General features: G+C 44.4%; 1 long non-coding RNA gene across 5 annotated transcripts in view; it reads right to left on the bottom strand.

The window, feature by feature from the left end:
- The window catches only part of LOC307220955, a 215,430-nt gene extending 211,009 nt beyond the window's left edge, over nt 1-4,421 (bottom strand). For 4 of the 5 annotated variants that reach the window (XR_013841208.1, XR_013841209.1, XR_013841210.1 and 1 more), the window contains exon 1: nt 4,365-4,421. This is a non-coding gene — a long non-coding RNA (uncharacterized lncRNA). Of the gene's footprint in view, nt 1-3,727; nt 3,809-4,364 lie in introns of all 5 variants that reach the window. The other variant, XR_013841212.1, reaches the window with a different exon arrangement.
- Nucleotides 4,422-12,646: the final 8,225 nt, after the last annotated feature.

Here is a 12,646-nt window from a genome sequence, read left to right as displayed (position 1 = left end):
CCTCACGCTAAAAAGGTTCCCCACCCCGATGTATGAGAACGGCTATTTGAACAGTGGTTTGAATGGTGCAAAGAACAACTCTTAAGATTTCTTTCCCTAGCATAGAATGTCTCAGAAGTTCACTCGCACCATGAAATCGTGGGTAGCACATGATGTAATGCCCCCCGCACCGGAATTGCAAAAACTGCAGGAGGGCAGATTCAAATTAATACTGAAAGAGGCCTTGAAAGAAAAAAAAAAAAACTTGCAGCACCTGACTATCAGTGAAATAAATTGTGTGTCGATATCCAGTGGTGACTGTCTACTGACAAAAGGGAATTCATAAGAAGGACAAGGAGGGCAGCAATTTTCAGTGACCCTCTCTTCCTTCAGAGCCTCATCCCGACCTCCAATCTGTTCCAGAAAGTTGGAGAATTTCCTTCCAGGCATTAAGAATTCTTCATTACACAGAAGAACCATCAAATATGAGCTGGAGAGTAAGCTGTAGAATCGCTGAGAAGGCCTAAGACCACCAAAGCAATTTTGACCTTGGTGCAGTAGGCTAGGTTCCACAAACACATGCCCCTCTCTATCCTTCATCAAGGGAATCAGAGTTCAAGGACACATTTGAATTTGGCAGAAACACTCCAGGAGAGTGCATGCCAGGGCTTGGGAAGAGTGTGGTCTGGGAAGAGGGGTTGCGGCCTGGGAAAAATGGCAAGAGCCAGATAGGGAGCCCTGGAGGGGCACATTGAGCTTCCAAGCCCAAGGCACCTCACCCCTGCTAGTAATTATGCTAAAGCATGCCTTTCCTAAAAGAGGGCATGTGTTGTGGTGAGACCTGGAGACTGACCTCCTGGTTGTGGGTGGGTATACTGGACAGTCACAACACCCGATTGGTATGTCCCTCATTGCTGGGTTTAAACTGGCCAACGGAGAGCTGTCTAAACGGACCAAGTGACCTATATATACCTATGCACGTGGCCCAGAGCTTCCTCTTTCGGCTTGTGCATCGGAACACCTGCCCACCTCTCCCTATATTTAGGGCATTTTGCGCTTGACCTTGCTATGCCGTCATGTGTCATCTGTTGTTGGGACAGGGGCACAACAGGAATTTTCCCCACTTGGCTGATTGGCTGTTGCGATTTGGGTTTCACCTGCCGCATAGCAAATCATCACAACTCGTAAGGTTGCAGATAGGCACTGGTTCAGGTGATAGAAATGGGAGAACTGTCTCACCATCCCTATGTGAAGGGTATTCCGTTAAAGGAATCCAGGGACTCAACTTGGTTTGGTCAACACCCAAGAGGGGGTTGTGCCCATGCCTGAGTCCAGGGGAGCATCTGGGGAGTGGACATAGTCTGTTCCTGGGCTTTCCACCTACCTCAAGTGTTCACCCTTGGATGACCTATGATAGAGCTCTGGGTCAGCGCTACCTGCAAGGGTGCAGGGAGCTAGTTGAACCAGAGCCTATGCAGCCCCTCACTTTCTGTAATCAATAAAGTTGTGGCCTAAATTCTGCCAAAAACCCAAAACTAAAATTTGAGTCAAATGTGTGTTTATTTAGGGGGGAGGTCCCTGGGTCTGAACACACAAAACATGCTGATGTGACTTCTAGTGGCGGCTGTGTCTCAGCTTTTCTGTCAGGCCTGAAGAATTTGGAGCAAATGATTCAGCAGAGGAAACACAGCCCAGAATAACTAAGGAGATAGTACAAGAATACTTGGCTAGTTTAGATGTATTCAAGTCTCCAGGGCCAGATGAACTGCATCCAAGAGTATTAAAAGAACTGGCAGATGTGATCTCAGAACCACTGGCAGTCATCTTTGAGAATTCCTGGAGAAAAGGCGAAGTCCCGGCAGACTGGAGGAGGGCAAATGTTGTCCCTATTTTCAAAAAGGGGAAAAGAGAGGACCCAAATAATTACCGCCCAGTCAGTCTGACATCAATACCAGGGAAGATTCTGGAGCAGATCATTAAGCAAACAGCCTGTGAGCACCTAGAAAGGAATGCTGTGATCACCAATAATCAGCATGGATTTCTGAAAAATAAGTCATGTCAGACTAAGCTGATCTCGTTTTTTGACAGAATTACAAGCCTGGTAGATGAAGGGAACGCAGTGGATGTAGCCTACCTTGATTTCAGCAAGGCATTTGACAAGGTGCCCCATGATATTCTTGTAAAGAAGCTGGTAAAATGTGGTCTTGACTATGCTACCACTCAGTGGATTTGTAACTGGCTGACTGACCGAACCCAAAGGGTGCTCATCAATGGTTCCTCTTCATCCTGGAGAAGAGTGACTAGTGGGGTGCCACAGGGTTCTGTCTTGGGCCCGGTCTTATTCAACATCTTTATCAACGACTTGGATGATAGACTCAAGGGCATCCTGATCAAATTTGCAGATGACACCAAACTGGGAGGGGTGGCTAACACCCCAGAGGACAGGATCACACTTCAAAACAACCTTGACAGATTAGAGAACTGGGCCAAAACAAACAAGATGAATTTTAACAGGGAGAAATGTAAAGTATTGCACTTGGGCAAAGAAATGAGAGGCACAAATACAAGATGGGTGACACCTGGCTTGAGAGCAGTACATGCAAAACATGATCTAGGAGTCTTGGTTGACCACAAACTTGACATGAGCCAACAGTGTGACGCGGCAGCTAAAAAAGCCAATGCAATTCTGGGCTGCATCAATAGGAGTATAGCATCTAGATCAAGGGAAGTAATAGTGCCACTGTATTCTGCTCTGGTCAGACCTCACCTGGAGTACTGTGTCCAGTTCTGGGCACCACAGTTCAAGAAGGACACTGACAAACTGGAACGTGTCCAGAGGAGGGCAACCAAAATGGTCAAAGGCCTGGAAACGATGCCTTATGAGGAACGGCTAAGGGAGCTGGGCATGTTTAGCCTGGAGAAGAGGAGGTTAAGGGGTGATATGATAGCCATGTTCAAATATATAAAAGGATGTCACACAGAGGAGGGAGAAAGGTTGTTTTCTGCTAGTCCATGTTTGCTCCAGAGAAGCGGACACGGAGCAATGGATCCAAACTACAAGAAAGAAGATTCCACCTAAACATTAGGAAGAACTTCCTGACAGTAAGAGCTGTTTGACAGTGGAATTTGCTGCCAAGGAGTGTGGTGGAGTCTCCTTCTTTGGAGGTCTTTAAGCAGAGGCTTGACAACCATATGTCAGGAGTGCTCTGATGGTGTTTCCTGCTTGGCAGGGGGTTGGACTCAATGGCCCTTGTGGTCTCTTCCAACTCTATGATTCTATGATTCTATGGCTCCAAGAAGGTTAAATCAAGATGCACCTGGGATGACCAGATTATGCAAGAGATAATGGCATATTGCATTATCCAAGCATCTTGCACGGGTATGCATAACTGGTGAGAATTTCTCATTTATCCATGTAAATTGAGGTAAGCCGATTCAAATTGCAATGTTGCCCTTGGCATATCAGGTCTCTTTTTGACACACCATTTACAGGCAACATGGATATTTCTGGAGATAAAGTTACGCAGCTTAGAATGATCTCCAGTATGATTCTGTACAAAGGCATATGAGCCATTTGGGTCCTCTAGGAAAATGTCAAAACAAGATTCAGGCAATGATTCTGTGAATCAGCTCTGATTGGCACACATACAGAAGATTCAACATACAGAGTTGGCAACTCAATCTGAATTAGCCTGAATCCAGGCACAGCCTTACTTATTTTTCTAAAGAACGAGGTGCTGGGACTCACCATGAACCTCTCCCTTGTTCTCTTATAATGGCAATGGCACCCACTTGAGAGGTGCCAGAACTGAGTTCTGGTGAGTTCTGGCTTAAAATAAGCCCTGGCCTTACTGTTAACTGTCTCTCACTTTGTAAAGACTTGAAGCTTATCCTGTTTGTGACATCATGCATGACATCAGACTGTCATGTTTGCAGTCTCCATGCCAACTATATTGACCAGTAATCCTCTGTAAGTAGGTAACAGCATGACTACTCAAAACATAATAAATCTATTTATCCTCACCTGTAGAAAGGTTCCATCCTCATGTGTTCAACTCCACCTGTTTCTTTAACTTTCCCCCCAATAAAATAACATACCAAAACCAACATTACCCCAGTGTTGGCAACATTTCTATACTGAATATTATGTACTGAGATGGTGGGTGTGAACCACACAAGAAAAAAGTATTGAATTATATGGCTGCTTTCACAATACCATAGTGGAAAAGTCACAATATGATAGGCCTCAATCTAATACATGTGCTGTCCAAAATTCAGAGGAAGTCATATGGTCCATTAGAAAACTGTCAACATCTAGTCAGAAAAGACCTTTACAAGAAAGTATAAACTTTCCACAGCTCCTATAAACCAATACTTATCATTACCTGTCTTGGAGACCAGCCTTCACAGTGTCCAGACTCAGTCCTACTGTTGACTCTCACTTTGCCAAGTCTAGCAGTTTGTCCAGTTTGTGACATCATTCATGCCATCAGAATGTGGTGTTTATGCTCACCTCAGGCTATCTCCATGCCAACTACATTTGAATCACAGAATTACAGAACTGGAAGGGAAGGCCTAGGGTAATCTAGTCCAAGCCCTTGCAATGCAGGAATTTCAACTCAAGCATCCATGACAGGCGGCCGTCCAACCGCTACTCAGAAACCTCCAAGAAAGGAGAGTCCACCACCTTCCAGGAGAGTCTATTCCACTGTCTAACTGCTCTTACTGTCAGAAAGTTCTTCATGATGTTTAGTCCGAATCTCCTTTCTTGTAACTTGGATCCATTGGTTTGGGTCTTACCCTCCAGAGCAGGAGAAATCAAGCTTGCTTCATCTTCCATGTGATAGCCCTTTAGGTAGGTGAAGATGACTATCTTGATGTCCCCTTACCTGGGCTAAACATACCCAGATCCCTCAACTGATCTATGGGTATAGGGCGGTATACATTTTTATGAAGGAGGAGGAGGAGTGAGCCAGGGGTCAGACTAGAAGGCTGAATTTGGCTCCTCAGGCGTGAGGTTCCTCTCCCCAGGTCAACGTCTGCCTTCATGTCTGCTGTGGAATTTATCAGTGTGAAAGACCTGGATAAAGCTATCCCAGGGTTGAGTGGATTGCACTAATACCTTGCAGAAGTAGTAAAGTTATTTTCATTCATTTTATTGTCTGTTTCATAAAAAATGAGGTTTATAAATTACATGCCAAAAGGATAATGGAACAGGTTGACCTTTTTGGTAATTCTGCATTGCAATTAGATTGATATCCCCTTCTCATACAACCTGGAAAAAGTGAAGATCCAGTGAGAGAAAAATTCATTATGACAGTTCAGAAAGTTGGGAGTAAAACAGAGAACGTGATGGGCTCTGTGGAACACCATGGAAGGGACTGTAACAAGAGCATAAAACCACAGAAAAACAATACAGTAAGGGGAAAATGGGCTGGATTGTACCCACCCTATCCTATACATCTTGAAAAGCATTTAAAAACATCTCAGTTCAAAAGTAATCAAAAAGACAAGCCTCACTGGCATTCCGTAAGCAACTTTCCATCACTTTGTCTCTAAAATTGAATTAATAATATGATTTAATTCAGTTGTGTCTGCTTTCTGGAATAGTCTGTGGGTAGTTTAATTACAAAGTATGGCTTTAATTAATCTTTCCTTCTGTCTTGTATATTGGCCTGCCCACTCATTCCAAACTAATGGAAGATGATCTATGATACGGCCTCAAACATATATACTCTTCAAGCTGTCAGGCTAAAGTGTTGTGATCCTTGGATTTCACATAGCAAAAAATGGTTACAGCTTTACTTCAGAGATGTGTCTTTGATGCACACACAACATTAATGAAACTGATAGAAGAGGAGGAAAATTCTATAGCCTGATACTGATTACAAACCTGGGTGCTTATGTAAATGGAGGGTTTGGAACCTACTGCTATTCGGAACCTCTCAAAAATAGATATTTTTGTGAGGGTTTTTTCTATTTAAAACATCTTTTTTTTAAAAAAAAGGAATTGTTTACAGTATCTAAACATATATTAGGCTAGTTTTGATAAGCACAAATATAAGAAATACTGGGCTGTAAGATCTGGTGATAATAATGGATGTATATATATCTCAGCCTCATATTGAGCTCCTGTAAGCCCCAGCCAGCAAGGTAAATATGGTCAGAGATTATGGGAGTTGTAGTCCAAAAACATGTGCAGGGAACCACACTGGTTCACAGAAAGCACTATGAGGAGCTGTGATGGAAACTGCATGATGAAAGGGGGAGCAGAATCGAAAACATCCCATTCTTGGCATTCAGATACAAATTTGCCTGGGCATTTTGCCACTAGGCTATGGAAATGCTGATTGCCACAACTAGTCTCTGGGGAGGAAAAACATACTTAATAATGGAATTTATTGAGTTGTGTCTTGCATAATTATATGTGTAATTTTGAAGATATGGCAATTCAATAACAAATTGGCTACGGGTGTCGTTTATTTTGTAAAACAAGATCCGTAGGTACATCCTAAGTGGTGCAGTGATAGATCTGATGCCAAAAGTAATTATTGAGTAAAATGTGCTCAAAGCATGTTTGTGTGATCACATGGATGGGCAAGCACAGCTTGCAGTGGGCTGCCCATATCTCAAAACTGGAGCACAGCATGGCAAGACATGGTTCCCCTGGTGTGTTAAGTCTGAAAGCTGGGAAAAAAATTGTTGTTGTTGTTTAGTCGTGTCCGACTCTTCGTGACCCCATGGACCAGAGCACGCCAGGCACTCCTGTCTTCCACTGCCTCCCACAGTTTGGTCAGACTCATGTTTGTAGCTTCCAGAACACTGTCTAACCATCTCATCCTCTGTCGTCCCCTTCTTCTTGTGCCCATCTTTCCCAACATAAGGGTCTTTTCCAGGGAGTGTTCTCTTCTCATGAGGTGGCCAAAGTATTGGAGCCTCAGCTTCACGATCTGTCCTTCCAGTGAGCACTCAGGGCTGATTTCCTTAAGAATGGATACGTTTGATCTTCTTGCAGTCCATGGGACTCTCAAGAGTCTCCTCCAGCACCATAATTCAAAAGCATCAATTCTTCGGCGATCAGCCTTCTTGATGGTCCTGCTCTCACTTCCATACATCACTACTGTGAAAACCATGGCTTTCACTATACGGACCTTTGTTGGCAAGGTGATGTCTCTGCTTTTTAAGATGCTGTCTAGGTTTGCCATCGCCTTTCTCCCAAGAAGCAGGTGTCTTTTAATTTCGTGACTGCTGTCACCATCTGCAGTGATCATGGAGCCCAAGAAAGTAAAATCTCTTACTGCCTCCATTTCTTCCCCTTCTATTTGCCAGGAGGTGATGGGCCCAGTGGCCATGATCTTCGTTTTTTTGATGTTGAGCTTCAGACCATATTTTGCGCTCTCCTCTTTCACCCTCATTGAAAGGTTCTTTAATTCTTCCTTACTTTCTGCCATCAAGGTTGTGTCATCTGCATATCTGAGGTTGTTGATATTTCTTCCAGCGATCTTAATTCCGGCTTTGGATTCATCCAGCCCATCCTTTCGCATGATGAATTCTGCATATAAGTTAAATAAGCAGGGAGACAATATACAGCCTTGCCGTACTCCTTTCCCAATTTTGAACCAATCAGTTGTTCCATATCCAGTTCTAACTGTAGCTTCTTGTCCCACATAGAGATTTCTCAGGAGACAGATGAGGTGATCAGGCACTCCCATTTCTTTAAAAACTTGCCATAGTTTGCTGTGGTCGACACAGTCAAAGGCTTTTGCATAGTCAATGAAGCAGAAGTAGATGACTTTCTTGAACTTTCTAGCTTTCTCCATAATCCAGCGCATGTTTGCAATTTGGTCTCTGGTTCCTCTGCCCCTTCGAAATCCAGCATGCACTTCTGGGAGTTCTCGGTCCACATACTGCTTGAGCCTTCCTTGTAGAATTTTAAGCATAACCTTGCTAGCGTTTGAAATGAGTGCAATTGTGCGGTAGTTGGAGCATTCTTTGGCACTGCCCTTCTTTGGGATTGGGATGTAGACTGATCTTCTCCAATCCTCTGGCCACTGCTGAGTTTTCCAAATTTGCTGGCATATTGAGTGTAGCACCTTAACAGCATCATCTTTTAAAATTTTAAATAGTTCAGCTGGAATATCATCACTTCCACTGGCCTTGTTATTTGCAGTGCTTTCTAAGGCCCATTTGACCACTCTCCAGGATGTCTGGCTCAAGGTCAGCAACTACACTACCTGGGGTATACGAGACATCCGTTTCTTTCTGGTATAGTTCCTCTGTGCATTCTTGCCACCTCTTCTTGATGTCTTCTGCTTCTGTTAGGTCCTTTCCACTTTTGTCTTTTATTATGGTAATCTTTGTATGAAATGTTCCTTTCATATCCAATTTTCTTGAACAGATCTCTGGTTTTTCCCATTCTATTGTTTTCCTCTATTTCTTTGCATTGCTCATTTAAGAAGGCCTTCTTGTCTCTCCTTGCTATTTTTTGGAAATCTGCATTCAATTTCCTGTATCTTTCACTATCTCCCTCGCATTTTGCTTGCCTTCCCTCCCCCGCTATTTGTAAGGCCTTGTTGGACAGCCATTTTGCTTTCTTGCATTTCCTTTTCATTGGGGTGGTTTTAGTTGCTGCCTCCTGTATGTTACGAGCCTCCATCCATAGTTCTTCAGGCACTCTGTCCACCAAATCTAAATCCTTAAACCTGTTCCTCACTTCCACTGTGTATTCATAAGGGATTTGACTTAGATTGTATCTTACCGGCCCAATGGTTTTTCCTACTTTCTTCAGTTTAAGCTTGAATTTTGCTATAAGAAGCTGATGATCTGAGCCACAGTCAGCTCCAGGTCTTGTTTTTGCTGACTGTATAGAGCTTCTCCATTTTTGGCTGCAGAGAATATAATCAATCTGGTTTCGATGCTGCCCATCTGGTGATATCCATGTGTAGAGTTGTCTCTTGTGTTGTTGGAAAAGAGTGTTTGTGATGACCAGCTTGTTCTCTTGGCAGAACTCTATTAGCCTTTGCCCTGCTTCGTTTTGAACTCCAAGGCCAAACTTGCCAGTTGTTCCTTTTATCTCTTGACTCCCTACTCCCTACTTTAGCATTCCAATCCCCTATAATGAGAAGAACATCCTTCTTTGGTGTCATTTCTATAAGGTGTTGTAAGTCTTCATAGAATTGGTCAATTTCAGTTTCTTCAGCACCAGTGGTTGGTGCATAAACTTGGATTACTGTGATGTTAAAAGGTCTGCCTTGGATTCGTATCGAGATCATTCTATCATTTTTGAGATTGCATCCCAGTACAGCCCTGACCTAGCCACTGTGATCCATGCGACGGTCACCTCCAGACTGGATTATTGTAACTCGCTCTACGTGGGGCTGCCCTTGAGACTGACCCAGAAACTCCAGCGGGTGCCGAATGCTGCGGTGAGACTCCTTATGGGGTCTTCGCTGCGAGATCACATTCATCCGGTACTATACCAGCTGCACTGGCTCCCGGTGGAGTACAGGATCAGGTTTAAGGTGCTGGTTTTAACCTTTAAAGCCCTATACGGCTTAGGACCCTCGTACCTACGGGACCACCTCTCCTGGTATGCCCCACAGAGAAACCTACGGTCTGCAAACAATAACATCCTCAAGGTCCCAGGCCTCAGAGAGGTTAGGCTGGCCTCAACTAGAGGCAGGGCCTTATCGGCTGCGGCTCCAATCTGGTGGAATGCTCTGTCACAAGAGACTAGGGCCCTGCGGGACCTGACATCTTTCCGCAGGGCCTGCAAGACAGAGTTGTTCCACCAGGCCTTTGGTCAGGACGCAGCCTGACTCCCTCCTCTGGCAACCTGCACAGAATTTTGCTTAATCGGTTGCCATTAATTTGATTTTAATTAATTTTTATAATGAAATATTTTTAGAATGTGTGATTATTTGATTGTTTGATTATTTGATTATTGTTAGCCGCCCTGAGCCCGGCTTCGGCTGGGGAGGGCGGGATATAAATAAAAAAAATTATTATATTATTATTTTGCCACTCTTTTGTTGACTATGAGGGCCACTCCATTTCTTTTACGGGATTCTTGCCCACAGTAGTAGATATGATGGTCATCCGAACTGAATTCGCCCATTCCCATCCATTTTAGTTCACTGATGCCCAGAATGTCAATATTTATTCTTGCCATCTCATTTTTGACCACATCCAACTTACCCAGGTTCATGGTTCTTACATTCCAGGTTCCTATGCAATATTTTTCTTTACAGCATTGGACTTTCCTTTCGCTTCCAGGCATATCCGCAACTGAGCGTCCTTTCGGCTTTGGCCCAGCCGCTTCATCAGCTCTGAATCTACTTGTCCTCCGCTCTTCCCCAGTAGCATGCTGGACGCCTTCCGACCTGAGGGGCTCATCTTCCAGTGTCATAACTTTTATATGCCTGTTGTCTTTGTCCATGGAGTTTTCTTGGCAGGTATACTGGAGTGGCTTGCCGGTTCCTGCTCCAGGTGGATCACGTTTGGTCAAAACTCTCCACTATGACCTGTCCATCTTGGGTGGCCCTGCACAGCGTAGCTCATAGCTTCTCTGAGTTATTCAAGCCCCTTTGCCACGACAAGGCAGTGATCCATGAAAGGGGGGCAAAAAATAAATTTTAAAAAATTGCTCACCCGGAATGACATTGATCTTATCCTGGTGGTGATTTCCAACCTTGAGAAACTCTGTACAGTGCAACCCAACCTCAAAATAATATGGTCAGAACTCCTGCTGTGGCAACAGTGACGGGGCGTTGAAAGAACCAGCCCACATCAATCACACTGTCTGGAAAGAGAACAAAGTGTTGTGGCGAGTGATGGAGTGCTTAGGTGGCCCGGTCATTCTGCACTCAGGCAGACTGTTTGACAAAAGAGACTTTAACAGGCCTGACGGTGTACATTTGTCTCCTGGGGGAAACGAGAGCTGGCTACTTGATGTGCATGGGGAGAAAGGAGGATTGGTTACAGGCAGTGGCGTGTGGTCAGTTGACATGGGGGACTAGGCTAGTCTCCTAAGAGGTCCAAGAGCCCTCCCAGCACCTGCCCAAAGTCTGTGCAGCTTTGGGAAGGAGGCAGCAGGGCTCCAGCATCCTGTCAGAGGCCTGGCACTGTCAGATTGCATTTCTTAGTGAAGAAAGTAATGATCTGATGTCAGGAGAGCTTTCCTATTCTAATTAATTCAAGAGGGTTCTGGAAGCTTATCTGTGTGAAAGAAGCAAGCAGAAGGTTCATGATGTTTGGGTTATTCCTTCAGAGAAGCTGAGTACAACAGGTTTAAACTGGTTCTGTTCTCTATTCTGTCAAGGTCATTGTGGCATTTGCCCTCCTAGGTGACATCATGCTGGGTCATAATGAAAGGGTTAAATGAGTGTGAAGTGATTGGCCAGTGGGAACCCAAGGGGAGGGGTTAGAGTTAGAGTTAGTGTTGTTAAGAGTCAGTTGGGTGTTAGAGAAGGGAGAGTGAGGATACGTCTGTGGGTTGGGATAGTTTGATGTGAGTGAGTGAGAGAATCTGTTAGGAGGAGTCAGACAGTTGGGATAATTAGTTAGAAGTTATTAGGAAGGTGTAGGCCGGTAAGAACCTAAGATTAAGAAACTGACAAGAAAAATTATCTGAAACCATAAACTTGTTAAGCCTTATAAAATAAACTTTTTTATTTGGTTTAATGTTAACAGCTATCTGGACTCCGTGTGTACCCGAGAGAAACGGGTTGGTGGCAGCGGGGAAGCAATCACAGTGGTTGCACAGGGATCAATAGACCGTCAAACGTCTGGGGACCCTATGTGATCGCCACAGTCATGCTGACTATAAAAGTAAGGCCAGAAGGAGACTGGGTTTCACTTTCTCTTTCTATCCTTTTTCCTTTTGGTGTCGTGTTCTGTATACAGTGGTACCTTGGTTTACGAACTCAATCCATTCCTGAAGTCTGTTCTTAAACCACGGCACACTTAACACGAGGTGCGCTTTCCCTAATGAGGCCTCCCGCCACAGCACCCTTCCACCGTTCGGCTTCCGTTCATATACCAAGGTAAAGTTTGCAAACCAGAACACTACTTCCGGTTTTGCAGAGTTCATAAACCGAATATTTCGTTAACAGGGCTGTTCGTAAACCGAGGCACCACTGTATAGAGTTAAGGTTTAGACTTATTGTAAATTTAAGTTAAGTCTGCTGCAACTAGATTTCTTATGGACTGTGACCATTATGCTCATTTGTCTTCAGTAGCAGTAAAGCTCTGCTGGATGAAATACAACTGCCTCTGGTCTATTTTTGGGGGGGAATCCTGCAACTTGCTTAAGTTTCTACTCTGCTAACTATACATTGGAATCTACTCTGGATCAATATTGAGTAGAATTTAAATGACAGACACTTCCTTCCCAATGCTCACGTGTGTGGCGTCGGGATGTCATGCACGCAAGGTTGCCCCTTCCCTGTAACACTCACAAGCTGGCTGTATTCGTCTACAAAAAGGGGGGGGGGGAATCACCACAAGCCACTGCTTAGCAGCTATAGGTTGGTTTGCTGGAGAGCCGGCAAGAGACGGATAAGGCATTGGATGGAATCCTTAGTCCAAACCCAGGTTCAGGGTGAATTGGTGCATCACTCCAACCTCAAGCAGGTGTGATCTCCCAATAGAAGGGTCAAAGTGGAAA

Source organism: Podarcis cretensis (assembly GCF_951804945.1).
Source record: "Podarcis cretensis genome assembly, chromosome: 7".
Lineage (NCBI taxonomy): Eukaryota > Metazoa > Chordata > Lepidosauria > Squamata > Lacertidae > Podarcis > Podarcis cretensis.
This window is presented reverse-complemented; position numbering and strand designations above follow the sequence as displayed.